This window comes from Loxodonta africana, chromosome 17 (genome assembly GCF_030014295.1).
Source record: "Loxodonta africana isolate mLoxAfr1 chromosome 17, mLoxAfr1.hap2, whole genome shotgun sequence".
NCBI lineage: Eukaryota > Metazoa > Chordata > Mammalia > Proboscidea > Elephantidae > Loxodonta > Loxodonta africana.
The window spans coordinates 6119559-6133487 of NC_087358.1; the positions used below are offsets into that span (position 1 = coordinate 6119559).

The 13929-nt window shown below is 40.6% G+C and overlaps 1 long non-coding RNA gene across 1 annotated transcript; it reads right to left on the reverse strand.

The window, feature by feature from the left end:
- Nucleotides 1-2924: 2924 nt before the first annotated feature.
- On the reverse strand, nucleotides 2925-11818 carry LOC104845841 (uncharacterized). The gene is made up of 3 exons (XR_775679.3): nucleotides 10676-11818; nucleotides 7974-8115; nucleotides 2925-5760 (listed from the first exon to the last, which is right to left on the reverse strand). It is a non-coding gene; the product is annotated as an uncharacterized LOC104845841 (long non-coding RNA).
- Between the last annotated feature and the right edge of the window lie 2111 nt (nucleotides 11819-13929).

The following is a 13929-nucleotide window of genomic DNA, read 5'->3' on the forward strand; positions in this document are numbered from 1 at the left end:
GAATTATTATATACAAACTGATACTTCAGTGACAAAATAATAACTAATATTAGTGAGTGTTTACAATGAGCAAACACGGCGAAATGTGTCATAGCAACAATGCCATTCTTGTTTCCCTATTACAGACGAGGGAGATCCCCGGGTGGCTCAAGCGGTTTGCACTTGACTACTAACCTAAAGGTTGGTGGTTAGAAGCCACTCAGTGGCACCACAAAAGAAAGGCCTGGCAATCTGCTCCAGTAGGGATCGAAGCCAAGAAAACTCTATGGAGCACAGTTTTTACTCTATAAAAACTGGGCTTGTTTTTTTGGCTTATTATGTATAGGAATCTGGGTGGTGCAAATGGCTAAGTGCTCAGCTACCGACCAAAAGATTGGTGGTTCAAATCCGCCAGAGGCATCTCAGGAGAAAGGCCTGGGGATCTACTTCTGAAAGCCCACAGCCGTTGAAAACTCTCTGTGCAATTCTACTCGGAACCACACGGGATCATCGTGAGCTGGAATCAACTCAGTGGCAACAGTTTTGGTTTTGGTGTTTGTTATGGAATTTTTTTATGGAATGAATTGTGTTCCCCAAAAATGTGTGTCACTTGGCTAGGCCACGGTTCGCAGTATTATGTGGTTTTCCTCCATTTTGTCATTGACGTGATTATTCTATATGTTGTGAATCCTACCTGTGTGATGTCAGTGTGGCAGGATTAGAGGCAGCTATGTTAATGAGGCAGGACTCAATCTATAGGATTGGGTTGTACCTTGAGTCAGTCTCTTTTGAGATATAAAGGAGAGAAGCGAGCAGAGAGACAGGGGGACCTCATACCACCAAGAAAGAAGTGCCTGGAGAAGAGCATGTCCTTTGAACCTGGGGTCCCTGTGCTGAGAAGCCCCTAAACCAGGGGAAGATTGATGACAAGGACCTTCCCCCAGAGCCAGCAAAGAGAGAAAGCCTTCCCCTGGAGTTGGCACCCTGAATTCGGACTTCTAGCCTCCTAGACTGTGAGAGAATAAATTTCTGTTTGTTAAAGCCATCCGCTGGTGGTATTTCTGTTACAGCAACACTAGATGACTAAGACAGTATTATATATGCATTACACACTGTCTTTTGGGTTTATATTTTTGATTTCCACGAAACCTGAAAGCAATAAACAGTAAAATGTCTTGGGTCAGGTTTCCTAGAAACAGAGTGGAGTGGGAGTGACTTGGTAAGGAAGCGCTCCCAGGTGAAGCCATGAAGGGAGAAGGGAAGCAGAAGAGGAAATTGGAGGGAGCCAAGCAAGGGTGTGATCCAGACCATCTCCCACCCAGGATAATGTGACCCAACCCTGCAGGGGGAGGGAGAACTCTGGCTGGAGTGCAAGCAGTGCCTCAGAGGGTCTCATTCTAGGCAAGGGAGCCAGGGTGGTCTATAGCCTAAAACTGATGGGGTAGAGGACAGGGAACCTGGCTCCCTTGTCTGTTCTAGCTACTTCCACCTGCAGGCAAGGAGCCTCTAGTAATTAGAAGGTAGTTCTCCTAAACATTGGTTGTTGGGATCAAAAGAACTCCAAAGGAGGGAGGACAAAAAAAAAAAAAAAAAAAAAAAGGGTTAAAATGGATCCAAGGGACATCGTCCGATCCATAAAATTGCCTGATCTGTGATATTTGGAGTCAAGAATACTGAAGGCTGATGTCCAGTCTTGCTGTTGACTTGCTCTGTTTGTTGGTTGGCTTTGGGAACATAGCTTTGCATCTTGGGCCTCAGTTGACTCTTCTGTTTAAAAGGAGATAATGATATACTCAGGGCTGATATTGAGCTGGTGTCTGCTGCTATAGCTACACACTGATTTTAAAATACTACGTAAATTGTGCTATACTGGGTAATAAATAGCCACCGCCTGAGGTTCCCAAAGGCCACCTGCCATTACCTTGGTTCCCTCCCTGCATCACCCCTGGACCCACATCTGATCCATTCAGCAGCTTAAGTAGCTGGCACAGCTAGGGGACTCTCCAATGCTACCACTAGTGTTCTTTCTGATTGGTCAGTTGTTCAAGATTTTAAATGTCGGCCCCAGATTAAGCACCTGCTATTTTTTTATGTACCTAATCCATTGATAGGAACTGCGAGAGACAGAAAAGACGTATTAGACAATTCCTGCCTTCCAGAGGCTTATGACTTAATGGAGGAGCAGACAGACACAAATTAAATAATGAGGAATAATTACACAGTAAACTGTACATATAAAAAGTAAACATTTTCTGGAAAAACAATTATAAAAAACTATACTTGAGTGCAGTGTTAACTTTCAGTTTAGCCCATCCATGAAAGGCTCCAGGGGTTGGAGTAAAAGATTCCTCAGTCAGTGGTTTTGTTTATGTGGTTCCCATTACTTTTACTCTATTTTTCGCAGATTAATGAGTGCTTTTCACACTGTGCACATAGATGCACAAGGAACGTGTAAAATTCTGCAATCACTGCTTTTTGTAAAAGGGTATGTGGTGTGTTAGTTTCCAGCAAAAAGGGATTTTCTCAGAGGGAAAATAAAATAACCAATTCAGAGACACCTACGGTTTCCTCAGGAGTGTTCCAAGCCACATTGGTGGGAAACCGGAAAAGAAGACTCTGGAAGGCCCGCATTCTTCCCAGTGTGAGGGTTTGAGGTGAAAATTCAGCTTCGTTTGGGGGTCAGAGCCTGACCGTTGACCAAGAAGGCAGGCATTTTAATGAAACCACATTGATCGTCCATCTGGGTTGCATTTGGCCTGAGTGCTGACCGCAGTTGCAGTTTCCCAAGATACAAAATACGAACAAAACCTGCCCCAAGATCGCCTAACTGGTCGTGTTCACAAAGCATTCGGAGATTCACAGATAACAAGTGCAGTCAGAGAGGGATTAACTGGAGCCCAGGATCTAATTTAGGATAAAAGCAGGCATTAGGGAAAAGAAACACATTTTTCTTCACGGTATTTTGAACAGGCTTCGAAATTCTTTTATGTACAAAAAGATTTATTTTCACTTATAGTTTAATTATGAGCTATCTATTGAGTAGCAGTATAATAAGTGCTGGAAAAATACAGTCACTCATTTTTTTCTACAGTGACTATGGAGGTTAAAATTGTCACTGTCCTCTCATGTCCCATTGTATCTGGCAAGCTTGGGACTGCTTCAGCCAATAAGGGGTGGAGAAATGACGTGGCTTTGCTTCTGAGGATGGACAAAAACGGGGGTGCAGCATACTCCTCGTTCACGGGTGCCCTCACGCTCAGAGCCCTGAGAAGCTGCGCAATAAGTCCAGCAATCCTGACGGCACGGCAGGCTCTGTGGCCAGAAGTCCCAGTCTTCAAATCCTTCCAGTCCAGGTACTAGACTACGTGACCATGTGACCATTCAGATGGTTCCAGCCTCCAGCCTTCAAGTCACCCCCACCTTTCAGTCTTCCCACTTGAGGTCCCAGATATAGTGAAGCAGAGACAAGTATTCCCACTGCCCTGTCCAAATTCCTGACCCCCAGAGCCTGTGAGCACAAGTGAATTGGTTGTTGTTTTAAGCTGTAAGTTATGGGGTAATTTGTCAAGCAGCAATAGTAACTGGAACAATGCAACTAAAGGCTGTAAACAACACACTCCATGATCTTCCAACTATTGTGCTTCTGTCCTTCCTGAAATAATGTGGGAGGCTATGATCTCCCTTCCATATGTTTATGTTAACACGTAATTTTTTTTCATTATAACCTAGTGCTGTTGAGTCGATTCACACTCATAGCGACCCTATAAGACAGAGTAGAACGGCCCCATAGAGTTTCCGAGGAGCATCTGGTGGGTTTGAACTGCTGGCCTCTTGGTTAGCAGCCATAGCTCTTAACCGCTATGCCACCAGGGTTTCCAATATATATATATATTTAATTTGCATTCTTGTGACTATAAAATTGAAAGTGTTAAAGATTTTCTGCTGGATTGAATTGATATTATAATTATTCTTTGTCTATGATTGATTAAGACAACAAAAATATATTACAAACTTTGATTAAAAATTATTAAAGAAATGCACAATTTTATTGAAAATGTAGCCAAAACCTGGAAACCATCAAGGGGTCAATGGATAGGAGAATAGATAAATGGACTGTGGTACGTTCACACAATGGAACTCTACTGAGCAGTAAAAAGGAACAAATTGCTTACCCATGAAATAGCACAGATGCATCTCAAAAACATACTGAGTAAAAGAAACCAAACACGAAAGAGTATGTACTGTATGATTCCATTGATAAGAAGTTCTAGAACAGACAAAAGGAATCTAGGGTTTTCTCGGGAGGGTGGGATAGGGCAGGGAATGACTGGGATACAGCATCTGGGAACATTCTGGGAGATGGTGATGTTCTGTATCTTGACAGGAATTTGGGTTACACAGGTGTTTGCATTTGTCAATAATACAGGCCTCCATTTCTGTCAAACCTGAGGTCTGAAATTTGCATTAAGTGGAAAAAAATGAATTCATTAAAAAAATTTAAAAAATGGCTTGAGGACAATGCTGTGTTTCAGAAGTTTCAGGACAGCCAGGAGATATTAGAGGGCATCAGAGAGCCAGAAAATTGTTCCGAGGTTCAGGAAATGGTGTAAAGCAATTGACAGGAGAAGCTCTTTGAAATGGGCTGTCACTCACATTGTGTTGCCCAGGAAAGTGCTCCAAGCTGGGCTCCATCCAGGACATAGTGTGAAAGGAGACCTCGCAAGATTGCTGCACAGTTCAGAACACCTGGATCAGCAAACCGGCATGAGTCAGACACATTGTAAAGACACAAGGCCTTCTGGAATATGGAAGGAAGCCTAGACTGGGCATAGAAATGAGAAGGATAGATCAAAGCACATAACCACGTTAGCATCAAACACAAGGACGACAGAAGGTCTGAGATGTCTCAGGGTAGTCAACAGTGGTTGACTGCTCCACTACCAAAAAGCAGGCCTTGCATTCACTCACTCAGTTGTTCAGTTACTTACTTAGTCAGACAACAATATTTTTTGAGCACTTTTTGTATGCCAGACCCTGCCTGGTGCTGCAGATAAAAGCAGTGTTGGTTCCTGCTCTGAAGGACCTACCATGTTTTGAAGGATCCCTGGTGGCACAGTGGTTAGGCACGAGGCAGCTAACCAAAAAGGTTGGTGGTTCAAACCCACCCAGCCACTCGGCAGGAGAAAGACCTGGTGATCTGCTCCTGTAAAAATTACAGCCCCAGGTGACAAGTCTGTCACATTAGTTGTATGGCACACAACAAACAACATTATTGTTCTACTGCTGTGTGAGATATGATTACAAACTTAGCAACTAAAAACAGCACAGATTTATTCTCTCACAGTTTTTGAGGGTCAGAAATCTGGGCACAACTTAACTGGGTTCTCTGATTGAGATCTCACCAGGCTGCAACCAGGTGTTGGCCAGGGCTACGGGCCTATCAGAGGCTCAACTGCAGAAAGATCCAAGTTCCCTCAGTTTGTTGGAAGAATTCATCTCCTTACCGTTGTAGGACGTTTGGCTGAGGACCGCTCTCAGCTCCTAGAAACCACCAGTAATACGGTGCCACATGGCCCTCTCAAGACATCCTCTCACAACATGGCAGCTTACTTCTTTAGATCCAACAATGGAGAGAGTCTCTTTAGTGTGGGTTAGCAAGGCAGGGAAAATACCGAAGTTGTCGAGGATTTCATTTTACTTGAATCCACAATCAATGTCCATAGAAGCACCAGTGAAGAAATCAAACCACATATTGCTTCAGGGAAATCTGTTGCAACAGACCTGTTTAAAGATTTAAAAAGCAAATATGTCACCTTGAGGACTAAGCTGTGCCTGACCCCAAGCTATGGTATTTTCAGTCACCTCACATGCATGCAAAAACTAGACAATGAAGAAGGAAGGCTGAAGAAGAATTGATGCCTTTGAATTATTGTGTTGGCGAAGAATATTGCATATACACTGTGGACTGCCAGAAGAACGAAGAAATCTGTCTTGGAAGAAGTATAGTCAGAATGCTCCTTACAGGAACGGATGATGAGACTCCGTCTCATGTACTTTGGACATGTTATCAGGAGGGACCAGTCCCTGGAGAAGGACATCGTGCTTGGTAAATAGAGGGTCTGTGAAAGAGAGGAAGACCCTCAACGAGATGGATTGACACAGTGGCTGCAACGATGGGCTCAGACACAGCAAACATTGTGAGGATGGCACAGGACTGGGTAGTGTTTCATTTTGTTGTACATAGGGTCGCTATGAGTCAGAATCTACTCGACCTAACAATAACAACATACACATATATATTTAATCTAAGCAGTAATATCCCATCACCTTTCCAAAATTCAAAAAACCAAACCAAACCCATTTCTGTTGTGTCGATTTTGACTCAGAGACCCTACAGTACAGAGTAGAACTGCCTCATAGGGTTTCAAACTGCTAACCTTTTGGTTAGCAGCTGAGCCCTTAACTGGTACACCACCAGGGCTCCAGGATGGATGGGTACTGGGGAGAAAATGGAAATGGGGGGACAGAAAGGCAACCAGTTGAGAAAAGAAGAGGATCTGACCTAGGACTATATTGTGGTGTGGAAAGGAACACATTGATATAGAGACTCTGCAGAGGAAGAATCAAATGCACTCACAGTAGAGAGATTGATCCTGGTTTGAGGACCAAATGCTTGTTTAGGGGAAGAAGACAATAGTCTTCCAGGGTTTTCTAACCCCTGAGACAGTAAAGATGATGATCCCATCAATAAAGCTAGGGAACACATCCTGGAGCAGGGAGAGAAGTCATTGCTGGATATTTTCATCTTAAGTCTTCAGAGGTATAACTACATGGAGGTTCTGAGAAAGAATTCAGAAGTGTGCGTGTGAAGTTCAGAGGTGGGTTCAGGGTCAACGAAGGAGCTAACTGCACTGCACCAGTGACCCAGCCAGTGCCTGAGCTATACCGGGTTCCAGCTCATTAGAGTATCAATCATTGACTTGGGAGTTGGCTACTTTGAGGGAGCGATCATGAGATGAAACTAAATCATCAAGGAAAAAATGACTGATTCTTGGGTTCTACCTACTCTGGGGGTATTGAGAAAAAGTTGACAGTGAAGGGAGCTAAGAACCAAGGCAATAAAGAAAGCTTCATGAGGCCAGAGAAGACAGGGTTTACAAAAGGAGGGTGTGGCCAGACAATAATGTTAAATGCTGCAGAGATTAAGTAGGATTAGGATTGGGGCCGTTGGAAGTGGCAATTAATATAACACAGATGTAGCAGTTTTTCGCAACCAGGGTGATTTTAACCTCAGGGGTCATTTGGCAATGTCTGGAGACATTTTTAGTTGTCATAACTGGGAGGGGAGTGCTACTGGCATCTAGTAGGAAGAGACCAAGGATGCTGCTAAACATCCTACAATGCACAGGACAGCCCTTCAGAACAAAGAATTATCCTGCCCCAAAATGCCGATAGTGTCAAGGCTGAGAAACCCAGTTAACATGGCAATCACAAAACAAAAAACCAAACCCATTGCTGTGGAGTTGATTCCGACTCCTGGATTTTGGGATGGATTCATTTTCAAACATTCTTATCAAAGCACATGTCTCAGATTGGGGCTTAGAAAATGTGTTCCCCAATGCTGGGGAGCCCTGAGGGAAGCCACACCGTGTGGCTCAACCACAGGGAAGGAATCTGCTTTCTGCCTTATTTCTGAGCCTATTTCTAGATGACCGGACTCTCCTCAACCTCATGTCCTGAAATCTTAGACTGATGCCTGTGAATGATTCAGACACTTCTATCTCCAGCTGGCCACGCCCCATCCTGCTTTCTACACTTGCACACAAACATCCACTTACACACACACACACACACACCATTTTGCACACACATTTGCAATCCTTCTAAACACATTATCTTATTTCCCTTGATTTTCCACCAAGGGGTCTGGTTGAAACAGCCTGGACTAACCACCTACTCACTCGGACGGAGCTCGTCTAGTTGCTGTCACTTACCTGATCCTTTCCTGATACCAGCTAGCTCGTCACAGCTCCTCCACACTCCACATTCAGGAGCTCTTCACTCCCAGCAAACTGTAAGGTTTGAAAATTGTTTGCTGGCCCTGATGCCATGATGAGAAATAGGGCTGACAGATTCCTGAAAAACAAACACTGCTTCCTTTTCACCCCATTTTTTATATCTTCTTCCCATAGAGCCTTTCCAGTGAATTTCCTAAGTTAATTAATATCTACTTAAGTAAATTCCATATTCTTCAAAGTGTTGATTTTTCTTCTTCCTTAATCAGAGTTCTGCTTCACATTAAATATGATGACCTTTCACTCAAATGCTCAGTGTCTTGGTGAACACCTTACTGTCTTAGTTATGAGGCCAAAGTGACAAATAGTAATTAAAATAAGTAAATACATTTAATAGCTCTCACTTCTTATTAAACTTCACAGCTCCCCTTCATTTACCCCTTTCCTCCACACCCTCTTTCACCTGAGCTAGAAGACCTCTTCTGTGTTTTGGCTGTCAAAGTTTAACTTCTCTTGGGGGCAGTTACTTTCATTCTGAGTGTTCCAGCAGCTGGCCTGTGCTCTGAGATGGGCTTAGAGAAAGTGAGGGGCTGATGGCAGCAGGGCTGTTCTCTTGTAAAAACATCACCTACTTGCACATCAAGTCCCTCTTGGCTTGGGAATCAAGAGACATAAAGTTATTAATGAACTTTATATGATCAAACTGAGCACTACCAAAAAGTACATGCACAATTTCTTGGGCATTTTTTCATGTTACGGTTTAACCAAAATTGGCTTCTTTTCCTTTGAAAAATGTCATAAAAAAATAAAAATGTTAATAAAAATTGATTTTTCAAATTACCCTTTGTTACATCAGCTTGTGACTTTCGAGTTTCCTTCCTAGTTAGTCCTCTTGTTAATATTTTAATGCATTTATGTTAATTAAATAGTGAAGATTTTGTCTTTAGAGATGGATCTTTTAACACCTCCCTCCTAGTGGCCAGCTGTGTTCTCAATTTAAAGGTTTATTTATTTAAAAAATTGCTGTTTTGACCATTTGTATGTTTTGTTCATGGCTCCTTTTTTCTGTAACTCTTGGTTCTTTTAAAATGCCAAAGTACAAATAAGGACAGTTATATAATAAAATGATGATTTGGTAACAAGCTATCAGCCATGAAATAGGCATTCAAAAAGCAGGTAGCAAGAAATCAGGTGTCAGAAAACTTAGGCTGCAGTCCTGACTCTTGTGAACTTGAATAATTGACTAGAATTTGTGTTTATCCCTCTTTATAATATATGTGTACTGGAGTAGACTTGCTTTTCGCTATTCCTCCTGTTAAGTCAACTGAAAACTTTGGATATACATATAAAGCAAACATAAGAAGAAACTGAAAGGTTGAGAGAAGACAGACTGGCTGGGAATTTCAGGACCTGAGTAATAACGTGGCTAAGAGTTCACCGGGTTTTCTTTTTCCCTCATGTAGCCCAGACCTGGAGCTGAACAAGCTGGAAACACAGAAATGCCAAAGGCACAGATAATAAAGCCTCCAAAAGAAGGGGAAAAAAGTGCTTTCTCTAGCCAGAGGATGAGGAAAGGGTCTGCTTAGCAAGGCAGAAAACTTTTAGACAGTAACTGCTCTACCCAACCCAAACACCATGGAAAAAATGTGGACCCAACTGTAGCTGTGCCAACAAAAGTCAAATGGGGAGCCTGGATATCCACTTCCACTTGGGAGTAATGAATCACCCTTTTCCCTCCCTGCTGAGATGGCGCCAGAGGAGGGCATGTGAGGAGCATTAGCGAGGCACTCCTACCCCTTCCCAGCAGTAACAAAGAGCCCCTGACTTCGGGAGAACAGAAGCTGAACAGGAAACCTGGACTTCTAGTCCCACCTGACACTAACAAAGTGGCATCCTCCCACTTTCCTGAGACGTATTAGAGAAAGTCAGCTAAAATAAGGTTTATATAAGATTCAGAATCTCATAACACAAAACCCAAAATGTCCAGGTTTCAAATGAAAATCAGTCATCATACAGAGAACCAGGAAGATGTCAAACTGAAAGAAAAGAGATGTTAACACCAAGATGGCAGAGAAGTTAGAATTATTTGACATAGATTTTAAAGAAGCCATCATAAAAGTGCTTCAACAAGCAGTTATGAACATGCTGGAAACAAATGGGGGGGAAAAAAGAATGCTTCAGCAAATAAATAGAAAATTTCAGCACAGAAATATAAGATGTAAAGAAGAACCAAATGGAAATTATAGAACAGAAAAAGAAAATTAAAAAACCAAAATAAAAAACTCGATAGCAGAATGGAGGGGACAGAGGAAAGAATCAGTGAACTGGAAGACAGCAATAGAAAGTACACATTCTGAATAATAGAGAGAAGAGGGACTGAAAAAAAAAAACGAACAGAGCCTCAGGGACCTATAAAACTATAACAAAAGATCTAAGTTTCATGTGATTAGAATCCATGAAGGAGAGAAGAAAGAGGGAGGGGCTGAAAAAGTTCTTGAAACAATAGTGGGTGAAAACTTTCCAAATCTGGCAAAAGACATAAACCTACAGAATGCAAGAAACTGAGTGAAACTCAAAGAGAAATCCACACCGAGACATCATAACCAAACTTTTGAGAACTAAAAACAAAGGAAACAAAACAAAACCCTTAAAGACAGCCGCAGAGAAAAATGACATCTTACCTATAGTGAAAAACCATTGAAATAAGAGCAGAATCCTCTTCAGAAACCACAGAGGACTGAAGGTTATGGCAAGATATTTTTCAAATGCTGAAAGAAAAGAACTGTCAACTCCAGAATCCTACACCAGTTGCTGTCGAATTGATTCTGACTCATAGTGAATCTATGAGGTGCTATGAGTCAGAATCCTATGTCCAGTGAAAATACCCTTTAGGAATGAAGGAAAAATCAAGACATTTTCAGATGAATGAAACTAAGAGAATTTGTGTCCAAAAGACCCACCCTAAAGGAATGGCTAAGGGAAGTTTTCTGAACAGAAAATAAACAATACAAGATGGAGCCTTGCAACATCAGGAAAGAAGAAAGAACATAGTAAGCAAAAATGAATACACAAACTGCCTTCCTTTCTCCTCTTGAGTTTTCTACATTATTTTTAAGAGTTGAAGCAAAACTTTTAACACTGTCTGATGTGGTTCTAAATGTATGTAGAGGAAATATTTTAAACAATTATAAACAGGGGAGGGTAAAGGGACATATGGACAGGTAAGGTCCCTATACTTCACTTTTACTGGTAAAACCATAACAGTAGTAGATTGTGATAAACTATATATATAATGTAAACCGAGAACAACCACTAAAAAACTATACAAATAGATGCACATATAGCTAGAGCATATAAATGAATTAAAGTGATGTTAAAGAAAGGCTCAAATAACCAATAGGAAGGCAATAAAATGAAAACAGCAATGAAAAACACAAAGAAAAAACAAAAATAAAATGGCAAACTGAAGCCCTAAAATATCAGGAAATTACATTTAATGTAAATGGTCTAAAACTAACAATTGAAAGATAGAGATTGGCAGAGTGGATTAAAAAACACCAACCAACTACACACTATCTACAAGAAATTCACTTCAAATGTAATTATATGGGCTGGTTGAAAGCAAAAGGGTGAAAAATGATATGTCATGAAAGCATTACACACATAACGCTGCACGCAACAAGAACAAAAACAAAACCACATTTTTCTCAAGCATCCACAGAACATATACCAAGATAGACTAAACCCTGGGTTATAAAACAAAGATGAAGAAAGTTAAAAGATCTTAAATTATACAGAGTAACTCAGCAAATAAATAGAAAGTTCAATATTTTAAAATAAATCAGTTCACCCAATAGGAAATACATCATTTGGATACATCTGACCACAATGCAATCAAGCTAAAAATCAATATGAGGAAGAGAACAGAAAATCTCCAAACACTCAGAAGCAAATGACACTCTTTTAAATAACCCATAGGTCACAGAGGAAGTCCCAAGGGAATTTAAAAAAACACACTGAACTGAACAAAAATGAAAACACAATGCATCAAAACGTGTAGGACACAGATAACATAATATTGAGAGGGGAATTTATAGCACTAAATTCATACAAGGAGTCCTGGTTGCACAGTGGTTAAGCACTCAGCTGCTAACCACAAGGTCAGTGGTTCAAACCCATGAGGTGATATGTGGGAGAAAGATGTAGCAGTCTGCTTCTGCAAAGATTTGCAGCCTTGGAAACCCTATAGCGTAGTTCTACTCTGTCCTATAGGGTTGCTATGAGTCAAAATTGACACTACGGTAATGAGTTTTAAATTCATACACTAGAAAAGAGGAAATATTTCAAATAATAATCTAAGATCCCACCCCAAGAACCCATAAAAAGAAGAGCAAATTAAACCAAAAGAAGTAAAAGGGAGGCAATAATAACTATTAGACCATAAACCAATGAAACTGAAATAGAAAAACAATACAGAAAATCAAGGGAACAAAAAGTTGGTTCTTTGAAAAGATGAATGAAATTGACAAACCTCTAGCAAGACTGACAAAGACAAAAAGACACAAAATACAAATTACCAAAATGAAGAATGACATGGGATATCACTACAGACCCTGCAGACATAAAAAAAGATAGTAAGGGAATACTAAACTAACTCTACACACATAAATTTAACAATTTAAATGAAATGGATCAATTCCTTGAAAAACACAAACTACCACAGTCCACCCAATATGAAATACATCATTTGAATATCCCTATAAAAAAAAATTTTTTTTTTTTTTACCTAATGAAAATTGAATTTTTAATTTTAAAACTGCCAAAGAAGAAATCTCTAGACCCAGATAGTTTCACTAGAGAATTCCTCCAAATATTTAAGGAAATATTAACATCCATGCTACACATTCTCCTCCAGAAAATAGAAGAGGAGGGAACACTCTTCAAATAATTTTTATTACCCTGATACCAAAACCAAACAGAGAATAAAAAAAAAAAGTACAAACAAGACAGAGTACACACCAATATTCCTCATGAATATAGATGCAAAAATCCTTAACAAAATATTAGCAAATAGAATTAAACAACATTTAAAAAGAATTACCCAAATCATATATCCAACAAGAATCAAATAACCAAAACTTCGACAACTTAACAACAACAAAAAATCCAGTCATAAAAGAATCCAGTCAAAGAACTTGAATACACATTGCACCAAAGAGGACGTTCAGAAGGCCACCAAACACATGACGAGATGCTCAGCATCATTAGCCATCAGAGAGATGAACATCAAAACCACAGTAAGATACCGTTTCACTCCCACTAGGGTCCAAAAAAGAAAAAAAAAACCAAACCCAGTGCCGTCGAGTCAATTCTGACTCACAGCGACCCTATAGGACAGAGTAGAACTGCCCTATAGAGTTTCCAAGGAGTGCCTGGTGGATTTGAACTGCCGACCCTTTGGTTAGCACTGTAGCACTTAACCACTACGCCAAGCTGAGCAAATAATCCAAGAAGCTGGACTATATAAAGAAGAACGCGGCATCAGGATTGGAGAATAACTCATGAACAATCTGCGATATGCAGATGACACAACCTTGCTTGCTGAAAGTGAAGAGGACTTGAAGCACTTACTGATGAAGATCAAAGCCTACAGCCTTCAGTATGAATTACACCTCAACATAAAGAAAAACAAAAATCCTCACAACTGGACCAATAAGCAATATCATGATAAATGGAGAAAATATTTAAGTTATCAAGGATTTCATTTTACTTGGATCCACAATCAATGCCCATGAAAGCAGCAGTCAAAAAATCAAAGGACATATTGTACTGGGCAAAAAAAGACCGCTTTAAAGTGTTAAAAAGCAAAGATGTCACCTTGGGGGCTAAGGTGCATCTGACCCAAGCCATGGTATTTTCAAACATATGCATGTGA